The sequence below is a fragment of the Myotis yumanensis genome, unplaced genomic scaffold (assembly GCF_028538775.1).
Source record: "Myotis yumanensis isolate MYYU_CA2020_CCGP unplaced genomic scaffold, mMyoYum1.0.hap1 SCAF_22, whole genome shotgun sequence".
Taxonomy (NCBI): Eukaryota; Metazoa; Chordata; class Mammalia; order Chiroptera; family Vespertilionidae; genus Myotis; species Myotis yumanensis.
This window is the reverse complement of record NW_027223773.1, coordinates 17319281-17333818: the sequence shown is the minus strand read 5'-3', so window position 1 is coordinate 17333818 and position 14538 is coordinate 17319281. Positions and strand designations below refer to the sequence as shown.

General features: G+C 39.8%; 2 pseudogenes; both read right to left on the bottom strand.

The window, feature by feature from the left end:
- Positions 1 to 5812: 5812 nt before the first annotated feature.
- On the bottom strand, positions 5813 to 11288 carry LOC138999367 (protein SET-like; annotated as a pseudogene).
- A 225-nt stretch (positions 11289 to 11513) lies between these two features.
- LOC138999310 (protein SPT2 homolog pseudogene) lies at positions 11514 to 13501 on the bottom strand (annotated as a pseudogene).
- Positions 13502 to 14538: the final 1037 nt, after the last annotated feature.

Below are 14538 nucleotides of genomic sequence, written 5' to 3'. Positions count from 1 at the left end.
AATGCTAGTTCTCATTGATTTAATACCGCCGTGCACATATGAAGGCTGTATTTACATGTATTCCAAGTGGTTCATACACATTCCTTACTAATTTAGTGTCTACCCTTGTGAATTCTAATCAATTTAACTACTTAAAGAAAGTTCTCAGAACTTATAATCATAAATTTTAAAAGATTTAACCACCTTTTTAAAAAATGCAAATTAACTGAGTGGGAGTTATTAATGGAAACACTATTCTACTCATTTTACAGCAGTTTGAACCTGAATTCCTAGTGATTTTACATTTTCCTACAGATATTAAGGCTCTATTTATATGTATAACTAGTGGTTCATACATATTCATACTATTTCACTGGTCTAGTATAGTGAACTTAAAGTTGTTTTACCAACATTGTTCCACAAACGCCAACTAATTGTGTCAGAATTAAGAATGTAAAATACTATCATACCCATGGCACAACCGTTTGAAGGAAAAATCCTAATGTTTTAACATGACCTTACAGATATGCAGGGTCTATTGACATTTATGCTAGGTTTTTCAATCACTTTTCTAATCATTTTTCTCATCTTTTCTTGTGAATTCTGTAGGAAACACTTCTTTACAGTTTTCTTGGTTTTAAGAACAGGAATTTTTGAAATTTGTAGAACACATACTTCCCAAAATGCTAACTCATTCAGATGGAATTACCAATGTAAACAGTCTCCAACCCATTTCAACGCTGTTGGAATGCTATTTCTCATTGATTGAATACGGCCCTGCACATATGAAGGCTCTATTTACATGTATTCCAAGAGGTTCATAAACATTTGCTACTAATTCACTGTTCTATCGTTGTGAATTCTAACTGATTTAAAGACTTTTGGGCAGTTCTCTGTGGTTAAAATCATAAATTTTAATAGTTAAACTACCTTTTTAAAACAATGCCAATTAACTGAGTGAGAATTATGAATATTAACACTATTCTACTCATTTCACAGCTGTTTAAATGTGAATTCTCATTGATATTACACTTTCCTGCAGATATTAAGGCTCTATTTATATGTATACCCAGTTGTTTATAAACATTCATACTATTTCACTGGTTTATTATAGTGAATTTCAAGTTATTTTAACCACACTTCAAAAAATGCCAAATCATTGAGCAGGAATTAGGAATTTAAAACACTATCCTACCCATTGCACAACTGTTTGAAGGCAAAATCCTAATGTTTTAACATGACCTTACAGATATGTAGGGTCTATTGACATTTATGCTAGGTTTTTCAATCACTTTTCTAATCATTTTTCTCATCTTTTCTTGTGAATTCTGTAGGAAACACTTCTTTACAGTTTTCCTGGTTTTAAGAACAGGAATTTTTGAAATTTGTAGAACATATACTTCCCAAAATGCTAACTCATTCAGGTGGAATTACCAATGTAAACACTCTCCAACCCATTTCAAAGCTGTTGGAACGCTATTTCTCATTGAAGGAATACTGCCCTGCACATATGAAGGCTCTATTTACATGTATTCCAAGTGATTCATAAACATTTGCTACTAATTCACTGTTCTATCGTTGTGAATTCTTACCGATTTAAAGACTTTTGGGCAGTTCTCTGTGCTTACATTCGTAAATTTTAATATTTAAACTACCTTTTTAAAAAAATGCCAATTAACTGAGTGAGAATTATGAATATTAACACTATTCTACTCATTTCACAGCTGTTTGAACATGAATTCTCACTGATATTACACTTTCCTGGAGATATTAAGGCTCTATTTATATGTATACCAAGTTGTTTATACACATTCATACTATTTCACTGCTTTATTATAGTGAATTTCAAGTCATTTTAACTACACTCTTCAAAAAAACACCAACTCATTGAGCAGGAATTAGTCATGTAAAGCACTGTTTCACAACCCATTGCACAACCTTTTGAAGGCAAAATCCTAATGTTTTAACAGTACTTTACAGATACCAAGACTCTATTTACAATTATGCTAGGTTTTTAAATCACTTTTCTTACCATTTCCCTCATCTATCTTTGTGAATTCTGTTGTAAACACTTCTTTAAAGTTTTTTTGGTTTTAAAAACAGGAAATTTAAAATTTTTAGAACACATTCTTCCCAAAACCCTAACTCATTCAGATCGAATTACGAACTTAAACACTTTCCAACCCATTTCAAAGCTGTTGGAATGTTAATTCTCATTGATTTAATATTGCCCTGCACTTATGAAGGCTCTATTTACATGTATTCCAATAGTTTCATACACATTCCTTATTATTTCACTGGTCTATCATTGTGAATTATAATTGTTTTAATGACTTTTGGAGAGTTCTCTGAGCTCTATAATCATAAATTCTAAAAGATTATACCACCTTTTTTCAAAAATGCCAGTTAATTGAGTGGGAATTATAAATGTTAACACTATTCTACTCATTTCACAGCTGTTTGTATGTGAATTCTCAGTGATTTTACCCTCCTTACAGATATTTTGGCTCTATGTATGTGTATCTCAAGTGGTTCATGTACATTCCTTACTATTTCACTGGTCTATCAGAGTGAATTTCAACTTAGTTAACCACATTCTTTTAATGCTAAAGGGAGGCTATAACTCTGGTAAACATATATGTATCCAATACAGGAGCATCCAAATACTTAAAACAAGTTTTGGAATATATCAAAGAGAGATTGATAGGAATGCAGTCATAGTAGGGAACTTTAATACCCCACTAACACTACTGGATACATACTCTAAACAAAAAATCGGCAAAGAAACAGCAATCCTAAATGGCTCACTAGATCAGATGGGCTTAATTGACATCTTTAGAACATTTCATCCCCAAACTACAAAATATACATTCTTCTCAAGTGCACAACAGGAAATTTTCAAAGATAGACCACATATTCGGACACAGGCAAAGTCTCTTCAAATTCAAGAAAATAGAAATCATAACAAGCATCTTCTCAGATCACAGTGGCATATAACTAGAAATCAACTACAATAAAAACAATGAAAAAAATCAAACACTTGGAGGTTAAATAGCATGCTATTAAACAATGATTGGGTTCCCAAAAAGATCAAAGAAGAAATAAAAAGCATCCTGAAACAAATGACAATGAAAACACAACAATCCAAAATCTATGGTACACAATCAAAGCAGTCCTGAGAGGGAAGTTCATAGCTCTACAGGCCTACCTAAAAAAAAAAATGATAATAAATTATCTAACCTTGCAACTTAAAGAATTAGAAAGAGAGCAACAGGAAAAGCCCACAGTAACCAGAGGGAAGGAGATAATAAAGATCAGAGCAGAAATAAATGACACAAACACCAAAACAAACAAACAAACAAAAACAATACAAAAGATTCATGAAACCAAGAGCTGGTTCTTTGAAAGGATAAATAAGATTGATAAACCTCTAGCCAGGCTCACCAAGAAATAAAAAGAGAGGACACAAATAAACAAAAATCAGAAATGAAAGGTGAAGTAACAACTGACCGCACAGATATACAAAGGATTGTGGAAAAAATACTATGAACAACTCTACTCCAAAAAACTGAACAACCTCGATGAAATAGACACATTCCTAGAAAAATACAAGCTTCCAAAACTTAATATGGAAGAATAAAAAAACCTGAATAGTCCTATAACTACTGATGATATTAAAACGGTAATCAAAAAGCTTCCAGCAAACAAAAGTCCTGGACCAGATGGCTTCACAGGAAGGTTTTACCGAATATTCAAAGAAGAACTAAAACCAATCCTCCTCAGACCATTCCAAAAAATTCAAGAGGAAGGCACACTTCCAAGCTCTTTCTATGAAGCCAGCATTACCCTAATCCCAAACCCAAATAAAGACACCACAAAGAAAGAGAATTACAGGCCAATTTCCCTAATGAATATAGATGCTAAAATACTCAACAAAATTCTAGCAAACTGGATCTAGCATTACATTAGAAAGATCATACACCATGACCAAGTGGGATTTATTCCAGGGATGCAAGGCTGGTACAATATCCACAAATCAGTAAATGTGATACATCAATTTGTTTATAAATTGAGGGACAAAAAAATCAGATAATCATATCAATTGATGCAAAAAAGGCATTTGACAAAGTCCAACACCCTTTTCTGATAAAAATGCTCAGCAAAGTGGGAGTAGAAGGATCATACCTCAACATAATAAAAGCCTTATATGACAAACCTACAGCCAACATCATACTCAATGGGCAAAAACTAAAACCATTTCCTCTCAGAACAGGAACAAGACAGGGATGCCCACTTTCACCACTCCTATTCGACATAGTACTGGAAGTGTTAGCCACAGCGATCAGACAAGAGAAGTAAATAGCATTCAAATTGGAAAACCAGAAGTAAAATTGTCATTATTTGCAGATGGCATGATACGGTACATAGAAAACCCTAAAGACTCCATCAAAAAATTATTAGACTTAATAAATGAATTCGGCAATGTAGTAGGATACAAAATTAATGCCAGGAAATCTATGGCATTTTTGTACACATTTAGTTTTATTGTAACAAAGCAACCTGTAAACTTTTTAAAAATATATTTTATTGATTTTTTTACAGAGAGAAAGGGACGATAGAGTGTTAGACATGTCGATGAGAAAGAAACATCAATCAGCTGCCTCCTGCACACCTCCTACTGGGGATGTGCCCACAACCAAGGTACATGCCCTTGACGGGAATCGAACCTGGAAGCTTTCAGTCCACAGACCGATGCTCTTTCCACTGAGCCAAACCAGTTAGGCCAACTTTTAATGTTTAAAATTGAGCATTATCTTTCCTTTCCAGTGAAACAAAAAGAAAATTTAAAAATAAACAGAAATAGCATGACTGATTTGGCTCAGTGGATAGAGTGTCGGCCTGCGGACTAAAGGGTCCCGGGTTCAATTCTGGCCAAGGGCACGTACCTTGGTTGCGGGTATGTCCCCAGTGGGGGGTGTGCAGGAGGCAGCTGAATCGATGTTTCTGACTCTCTATCCCTCTCCCTTCCTCTCTGTGGAAAGTCAATAAAATATATTAAAAATAAATAAATAAACAGGAACAAAATTACAATAGAGAAATGTCAATTCCAAATAAGATCCTACAGGTTCTGCTTATTCTCCCATCGAGTGGCAGGGTTCAAGTAATAATTAGAAGAGAATTCTATTTTAAAAGTGTCATCTTAGACTGCAATGATGCCTGTTTGACATCACAATTAAACATGCCAAAGTAGAAGCCATGTTTTCAAAATGCCCACTTAACCCACCCAAACATCTCAAATCCCCCTTTGCTGAACCCTCCCCCTTTTAAAGTTTTTTCTCTTTTTTTAAACAAGAGAAAGTAGACAGATACATGTTGGTAAATGCTAACTGTCCATATTTACAGAGACACAGTATAATCTCAGAGTTCAATATACAGAGAAGGGAGGGAAAAAAGCTAGAATTCTATACAATACTACACAGGGACCTAGCAACTTCCAGCTCCCAGCAGAGCTAAGGGAGCGAAGGTTTTCCTTTTTTCCCACAGAGCATGGTGATGTTGATTCCATTAAGTTTTTCTTGAGACAGTAAGGGATAAAAATGAATTTGGAACTGAGAGGGGTAAAGATTCTTTTCCCACTGTATTCTGCTCAAGGCACACCCCCCCGCCCCGCCAAAGAAGGTGAGAACCATGGTGTAAAGATGGTCTAAAGGAGAGAAAAGAGACCTCAAAAACAGGGCGACTGAGCACAAGGGGCAGGGGGAGAAAAAGAATAGATAGACTGCAACTTGCTCCCAGAGACTGGAAAAAATTTAAAAAAGTTGGGACCCATCAGTGTTCATTAGTCATCTTCTCCTTCATCTTCCTCTCCTTCTTCCCCCTCATCATCATCATCATCTTCTTCTTCCCCTTCCCCTTCTTCATCATCCATGTCAGGAACCAAGTAGTACTGTAATGGATTTGGCCAAATGTCATCTTTCATGACTTCTCCTAACTCATCTGCACCTGCATTAGAATGGTCAGTAACCAGGTAAAGAAGCTTTCTGGTTCCTCATGCTGTCTCTTCCTGCTGGCTTTATTCTGTGTTTGACTTGAATGTTTCATCAAATCCTTTCCAGATGTCCATTTGATTTCAGTGAACTTTGAAGATGGATCACCACTCTCATTCAGATGAAACTCTTTAGAGCAAACTTTATTTTCAAAGTAAGGATTTTCATCAAAATAAAAATCTATTCTGTAACCTGATTTAATATCTTCAAATTCTGTCACTTCAACTCTTGTCAAATAATGCAGCGCCTCTTCATCCTCTTCCCCAAGCAGTGCAGACACTTGTGGATAGTTGACAAATGTTGTTACCCCAAAATGTGGGATTTTGGCAATCAATTCTGACCTCTTCTGAAAAAATGGTTGGCAGAGTTGTTATATTTCTGTTCTACTTTCAAAATCTCCTCACTGGCTTATTCATTAATTCTGTCTATTTCATTTTATACTTCATCAATATGTTCAATCGCTTCTGCTGTTCTTTTTCTCCCTTTGGCACATCCTAAGGGTCGGCTTCTTCTCTGGCTTGGAGGCTGGAGGCAGTTTCGGTTTCTTCATTTGAGGTGGGAGCGAGGGACTGACGTTTGGGGGCTATGCTGTGAGGAAAGTCTGAGGATCTGAATGCTGGGAAGTCACTGGGCTCGAAGGCACGCTGAGCACTATTCTATAGCATTTCTATACACCAATAGTGAACTTTCAGAAAGAGAGATTAAAAAAACAATCCCATTTACTATTGCACACAAAAAAATTAAGATACCTAGGAATAAACTTAACTAAGGAGGTAAAAGACCTCTACTCATAAAACTACAGAATGTTGAAAAAAAGAGATAGAGAGATAAAGGAAGACATAAACAGATGGGAGAACATACCATGTTCATGGATTGGTAGAATCAACATCATAAAAATGTCCATACTACCCAAAGCAATCTATAGATTCAATGCACTCCCCATTAAAATACCAACAGTATATTTCAAAGACCTAGAAAAAACTCTCCAAAAATTCATCTGGAATAAAAAACAGATCCCAAATAGCTGTGGCAATCCTGAGAAAGAAGAACAAAGTAGGAAAGATCTCAATAACAGATATCAAGTTGTATTACAAAGCCACTGTTCTCAAAACTGCCTGGTACTGGCACAAGAACAGACATATCAATTAATGGAATAGAATAGAGAACCCAGAAATTGACCCAAACCACTACGCCTAATTAATATTTGACAAAGGAGGCAAGAGCAAACAATGAAATCAAGAAAGTCTCTTCAATAAATGGTGTTGGGAAAATTAGACAGATACATGAAAAAAATGAAACTAGACCACCAACTTACACCATACACAAAAATAAACTGAAAATGGATAAAGGACTTAAATGGGAGATGGGAAACTATAAAAATCTTAGAAGAACCCATTGGCAGCAAAATCTCAGACATCTGCTGAAGCAATTTCTTCACTGATACTGCTCCTAGGGCAATGGAAACTAAAGAGAAAATAAACAAATGGGACTACATCAAAATAAAAAGCTTCTGCACAGCAAAAGAAACCATCAACAAAACAACAAGAAAGGCCATTGCATGGAAGAACATATTCGCCAATGTTATCTCCGAAAAGCGTTTAATCTCCAACATTTACAGGGAACTCATACAACTTAACAAAAGGAAGATAAACAACCCAATCAAAAAATGGGCACAGGACCTAAATAGATACTTTTTGAAAGAGAACATAAGGAAGGCCAAGAGACATATGAAAACATGCTCAAAGTCACTATTATCTGAGAGATGCAAATCAAAACAACAATGTGGTACCATCTCATACCTGTCAGAATGGCTATCAACAAATCAACAAATGACAAGTGTTGGAGAGAATGCAGAGAAAAAGGAACCCTCGTGCATTGCTGGTGGGAATGCAGACTGGTGCAGCCACTGTAAAGAACAGTATGAAGTTTTCTCAAAAAACTAAATATGGAACTTCCATTTGACCCAGTAACCCCACTTCTAGGAATATATCCCAAGAAACTAGAAACACTAATCAGAAAGGATGTATGCACCCCTATGTTCATAGTAGCACAATTTACAATAGCTAAGAATTGGAAACAGCCTAAATGCCCATCAGCAGATGAGTGGATTAAAAAACTGTGGTACATCTACACAATGGTACATCTACACTGCTGTAAAAAGGAACTCCTACCATTTGCAACAGCATGGATGGACCTGAAGAGCATTATGCTAAGCGAAATAAGTCAGTTAGAGAAAGATAAATATCACATGATCTAACGCATTTGTGGAATAAAATGAACAACATAAACTGATGAATAAAAATAGATCCAGCCGAAACCGGTTTGGCTCAGTGGATAGAGCGTCGGCCTGTGGACTGAAGGGTCCCAGGTTCGATTCCGGTCAAGGGCATGTACCTGGGTTGCAGGCACATCCCCGGTAGGAGATGTGCAGGAGGCAGCTGATCTATGTTTCTCTCTCATCGGTGTTTCTAACTCTCTATCTCTCTCCCTTCCTCTCTGTAAAAAATCAATAAAATATATTTAAAAAAAATAGATCCAGAGACTTAAAAGCATCGAACAGACCATCCAACCTCAGAGGGAAGGCAGGGGAGGGTCCGAGGGTGGGGTAAGAGATCAACCAAAGAACTTGTATGTGTGCATATAAGCATAACCAATGAACACAGACAGTAGGGAGTGAGGGCATGAGCTTGGGGGTGGGAGCAGCCAGGGAGAGTTCAATGGGGGAAAAAGAAGACATATGTAATACTTTAAACAATAAAGAATTTTTAAAAATTAGAGAAACTCCTGGTAAAGTTCTCTTCCTACACCAGTTTTTTTCCAACTAAATCTTTTAGAAAGGAATGGGAGACAACTGTAGGGTCTTTCTCATTTTTTAAATATATTTTATTGATTTTTTACAGAGAGGAAGGGAGAGAGATAGAGAGTTAGAAACATCGATGAGAGAGAAACATCGATCAGCTGCCTCCTGCACATCTCCTACTGGGGATGTGCCTGCAACCAAGGTACATGCCCTTGACTGTAATCGAACCTGGGACCTTTCAGTTCGCAGGCCGATGCTCTATCCACTGAGCCAAACCGGTTTCAGCTCATTTTTATTTCTTAACGATGAGCTTACAATCAGTATGTCCAATGCAAAATTTTGGTGCTCTTCATTCCCACCTTTTAAACTTTATTTATTTATTTCTTCTTGATACACATGAATTTAGTTTTTGGGTTTTGTCATTAATTGCTAAGGAATTTTAAGATAAAAGTGCAAAGTCATTAACATCACGAGATACAAGGGCACTTTGGATTCCAAAATATCTTTATAGTGGGGGAATAAGAGAAGCCTCACATGTCACTTGCTTATTTTTTAAACTATTACTCTTTCAACTCTAATCTTTGAATAATATATTTTTCTACAATATAAAATGACTTTTAAAATAAAATCAGCACAGTAACATTATCTATTTTACAATAAATCTGAAAGAAAAATTTGGAAAAGAATATTCTTACACCAAATGGAATAACTTGTTTTTTTACTTGAAATTTTTTTGGTTAATTGCCTAAACACCTAAATCAGTGAATAAGAATTCTCAGCATCCAATCCATGAATATAGAATGCAATATAATTTATTCTACTTTTTACTTCAAAGCCACAGAGATGCTATCCATCTACACTAATAAAAGAGAAACATGGTAATCAGCGTACGACCGCTACCCTTCCCATGGCTAATCAGCATATCCTTATGCAAATTAACTGTCAGCCAAGATGGCGGCCAGCAGCCAGGCAGCTGGAAGTGAACATGAGGCTTGCTTGCTTCAGTGAAGGAGGACTCCAACGTTCCCCGCCTGTGCTGCCGGCCTCTGAGCTGGCAGTTTGAAACATTCTAACAAATATAGAAGGCCGGGATCTCAGAGCTGGAGTTATACATTGTTTCAATTATAGAACCGAAACAAACCAGCAGCGGAAGCCTCAGAGCTAGAGCCGAGCTAAAGCTGGCCCAGAATAAAATTTAAAAAAAAGAGAAAAAAAAGGAGTGGTTGGGAGCTTCAGTCAACAACCACCAGCCTGAAAGCAGCCCTCAGCCCCTCACCCAGGCTGGCCAGGCACCCCAGTGGGGACCCCCACCCTGAAGGGTGTGTGACCAGCTGCAAACAGCCATCATCCCCTCATCCAGGCTGGCCAGGCACCCCAGTGGGGACCCCCACCCTGATCCAGGACACCCTTCAGGGCAAACCAGCTGGCCCCCAGGCCTCTATCCTATATAGTAAAAGGGTAATATGCCTCCCAGAACCCTGATCAGCATGACAGGGGGTAGCGCCCAAACCCTCTGATTGCCCTGTGGCTCTGTGTGTGACAAGGGGTGGGGCCACAACCTCCCTCTCCCCCCACGGGCCTTGCTCTGTGTGTGACAGGGTAGAGCCATAACCTCCCCATCGGCCCTGCCCTGAGTGTGACAGTGGCGGTGCCCCAACACCCTGATTGGCCCTGCTCTGTGGGTGACAGGGAGTGGTGCCCTAACTCCCCTATCGGCCCTACTCTGTGCATGACAGGGGGCAGCACCCCAACCCCCTGATTGGCCCTGCTCTGTGCATGACAGGGTACGGAGCCCCAACCCCCCTGATGGGCCCTGCTCTGTGCGTGACAGGGGGCAGCACCCCAACCCCCTGATTGGCCCTGCTCTGTGCATGACAGGGGGCGGTGCCCCAACCCCACAATCAGCCCTACCCTGAGCGTGACTGAGGGTGGCATTGCAACCTCCCAATCCGCCCTGCTCTGTGCATGACAGGGGGCAGCGCCCCAACTCCCCAATCAGTCCTGCTCTGAGCCCGACCAGGGGCTGCACCTAGGGATTGGGGGTGCCCTCTGCCACCCAGGAGCAGGCCTAAGCCAGCAGGTCGTTATCTCCTGAGGGGTCCCAGACTGTGAGAGGACACAGACCAGGCTGAGGGAACTCCCCCTCACCCCCCCCCCAGTGCACAAATTTTTGTGCACCGGGCCTCTAGTATAATTATAAAGCCTACTCTACATTTTCAAGTTCTCAATCCAAACATATAGATTAGAACAGGTGACTTTATTCCTGGCAACATTCATGGAAGGGCAAGATTCCTCATAAAAAGACAAAATAAGTTTGATTGGGAGCCGGCCATTGCCTTACTCACCCATCAACAGAATTATGGAAGTCAAGAGGCAATCTTTTTTCCTTTTTAAAATAGCAAAGGAACAAAAGAAGATTGGCTGACTGTTGAGTGGGCCCCATGTTAAAGTGCATACCTCATCAGGATCAAGGCCAGCACCTGTGAGCAGTTATGTCATCTGCACTACAGCTTTTACCCCGGAAAGTATTTGAGAATACTTTACGCTCAAAATATATAGTATCCATTCCTTGTCCGTGAGGTCCCAATTATAAATCCAAAGTGATAATGGGCTCCTTCAGTCCGAAGGCAGGACTTCTTTGCAGTAGAGTGTCTCCAGAGTTTCACAAAAATAAATAAAAGCAGCAGCTAACGTCTTTTCAGCTTCTTGACCTTTCTGCATTTCGTTGCTTCTTCCTCCTGTCTCATTCCCTCAAAGTCCTCTTGCATACCAGGTCTTAAACTCTTTGCTTCTTCCTTCTGCAGTTCTCTCCAACTACTCTCTATGTAACATAAGGCATAATCACTTTCATCTTTGTATTTTTTTAGGTCATAGCCAAAGAATGTGCTTGGATATTTTTTCCTGAGATTCTCCTTCATCTTCGATAAAATCTCCCATTTCGGAGTCATAGTCTTCATGTTCCTCCTCTTCACATTCTCACGGTCTTTTGTAATCTCTAGGGAAGGGAAGCTTTTCAGGACCTTGGGCAGATCTGTAGCCAGCTAAGGAAGGCTTCATTCCATTCATCTGTCCATTGCTGGGCTGGGTAATGATATTCTTAGAAGATACTGTTTCTGAGGCAAAAATGCATTTGGGCTTATGGGGAGGATCTGAGCTACTAACTCTTCACCCAGGTCCCAAGCTGCTCACTGGTCTTCTAGGGCCTGAACTGCTGATAGGCCATCCAGCTTGAACTGAGCTACTTACTGATCCCCCAGTGCCACTGACTGACCTCCCAGGCAGGGGGGCATTGAGCCACTCACTGGTCATCGGTCATGTGGACTGTGCACAGGCCACCCAGGGCCACCAGAACTGACCTCTGACTTCCCAGAACCACCTGAGCCACTGATGGGTCGTCCAGAGTCCCCTGTACTACTGACTGTCCTTCCAGGAGGATTTGAGTCACTGGCTGGCCTCTTGGTCCCACTGATTGATCGCTCAGGTCCTGAGCTGGGGCTGCCATTCTGGCACCTGGGCATGGAGCCAGAACTAACTGTAGGCCAAACACTCTCTGTGCTGGGCTGCTCAGGAGCTGGGCTGGAGCTGCCTGGCTGCCTGACACCTGGACTCTTAGCCTTATGTGGGGTGACCACGGGTCCAGGTCTGGAATGGCTAGGATGGGGAGGAGATTTTTGGCTTTGTGCTCAGTAACAGATTTCTGAGTCCTTTTAGCAGAAGCCTTTGGAACACTTGGTGAATAGGTGCTCGAGTGGGTCTTTCCAGGCCCATTGAAAACAGGCCTGTCATGGTCCTCCTGAAATGAGGGTTTGGAGCAGTTGCTAGATCCTACTTTGGTCCTCTCTCCTGGCATAGATTTGGATGAAAACAAACCTAAATGTTTCTTATTAGCTGTGCTGGGTCTAGATTTCTTTTCAGCGTGAGGAAGGGCAGTGCCCCTGGGAGAAGGATGCTTGTCCCCAGAAACTCTGCTAGGTTTCATGCCCATACTTTTTGTCTGAGAGGGCACCTTTTTGGTCAGAGGCAGTCCTGCATCTGCCTCAGGTTCCTTTTTCATATGTCTTCCTTCCCTCCCTAAGTTCTTGTGCAGTCATAGGCCACTTTTCTGGTTTTTTTCACTACCTTGATTTCCACTGGTTCGTACTGCTTTTTCTCAGCCAGCCTGAGTAGGTCAGTGAAGTCATGATGGTGGGGCACTTTTAAGGGGGACCTTTGGTTTATTTTCAACTTTGGGAGGAGGTTCTTGCTCTTCTTCATACTCCTGCTCTGATGCTGCCTGATTGTATTCAAAGAATTCTTCCTCTTCTTCCATCTCATACTCTTGGTCTGTTCCCTGACTAGTGTGGCTTTCCATTGTCTGTCTTTTCTTTGACTTTTCCTCAACAGGAATCCCATTTAACCATGGAAATTGTCCTTTGTCCTCTTGGCCATAGCTCTTGCTTTCTTGTCATGTTTTAGCTCAATTCCCTTTTTGAGTAGTTCTTCTTTTTCCTTTTCCTCTATGCCTTTTCTTCTGAGCTCCTCCTCTTTTCTTTTGAGAAAAGCTTGCACACTGCTGATTGGACACCCTTAACTTTTGGGTCTTTTTGGCAGGACCGACTGCCAAACTATACCTTTTCAGTGTGCTGTTGGTTCCTTGTCCTTTAGAAGCTATCATGAGAATTTCCCTGAAATCCATGTTGACCGAACTGGATAGAGTGGGCCGCCTCTCAGAGAGGGATGAGATCGCATCTTACCCGGCGGCCAGCTGCAGCCAAATGAACTGGCTGGCCGCCTCTTTTCTACCTCTACTCAGGACCATCACTTTTGGCGCTGTCCAAGGTGGTCTTCCCACCCCCTTCCTCAAACGGCTTATATCCTTACAGGTCCAACGCTGCGCTCCCACCTTTGAAACTTTAAATAAAAGTTTTACATCCACAGATAAATTAGTAGATTGTTCCACATTCATTGACATAATCACTCAGTTGAGAATAAGTTACTTTAGTTTAATTGTTAAATCTTAGTTCAGCCTGGCTGGTGTGGCTCAGTGGATTGAGTATTCTCTCAGGCACCAAGAGGTCGCTGGTTTGATTCCTGGTCAGGGCACATGCCAGGGTTGTGGGCTCAATCCCCAGAAGGGGGCATGCAGGAGGCTGCCAATTGAAGTGATAGCTCTATATCATTGATGTTTCAGTCTCTTTCTCCCTTTCCCTTCCTCTTTCTCTGAAAATCAATATTACCGTATATTTTTTTAAAATCTTAGTTCAGAAAATGGTGATGGACACGTACTCCCAAAATGTCTGAATACTTGCTTATATGGTGAAGAAACAAAAGTTCATATCGATTTTTTTTACTAACAATCAATAACCTTACTTATTTAATATCTTTTTTATTTATTTCAGAAAGGAAGGGAGAGATAACATGCATATAAATACATATCCTTTAAAACAGTACATGAAATATATAATCAAAGAAAATGTACAATGGCAAAAAAACACATAAGATGCCTAGGAATGATCCACAATCTGTATAAATAAAACTTTAAAATGCTACCCAATAACAGACCTTGAACAACTGGACAGTAACATCATATTCTTGGGAAGAAAAATCATAATGATGTAAATCTCCCAATGTTGATTATAAATTTATTATGATTTGATTAAAATATCAGCAAGATTTTTAGGACAAAAACAAGCTCATTTAAGTTCACAAGTTAAAATGAAAAATGTAAAAGAA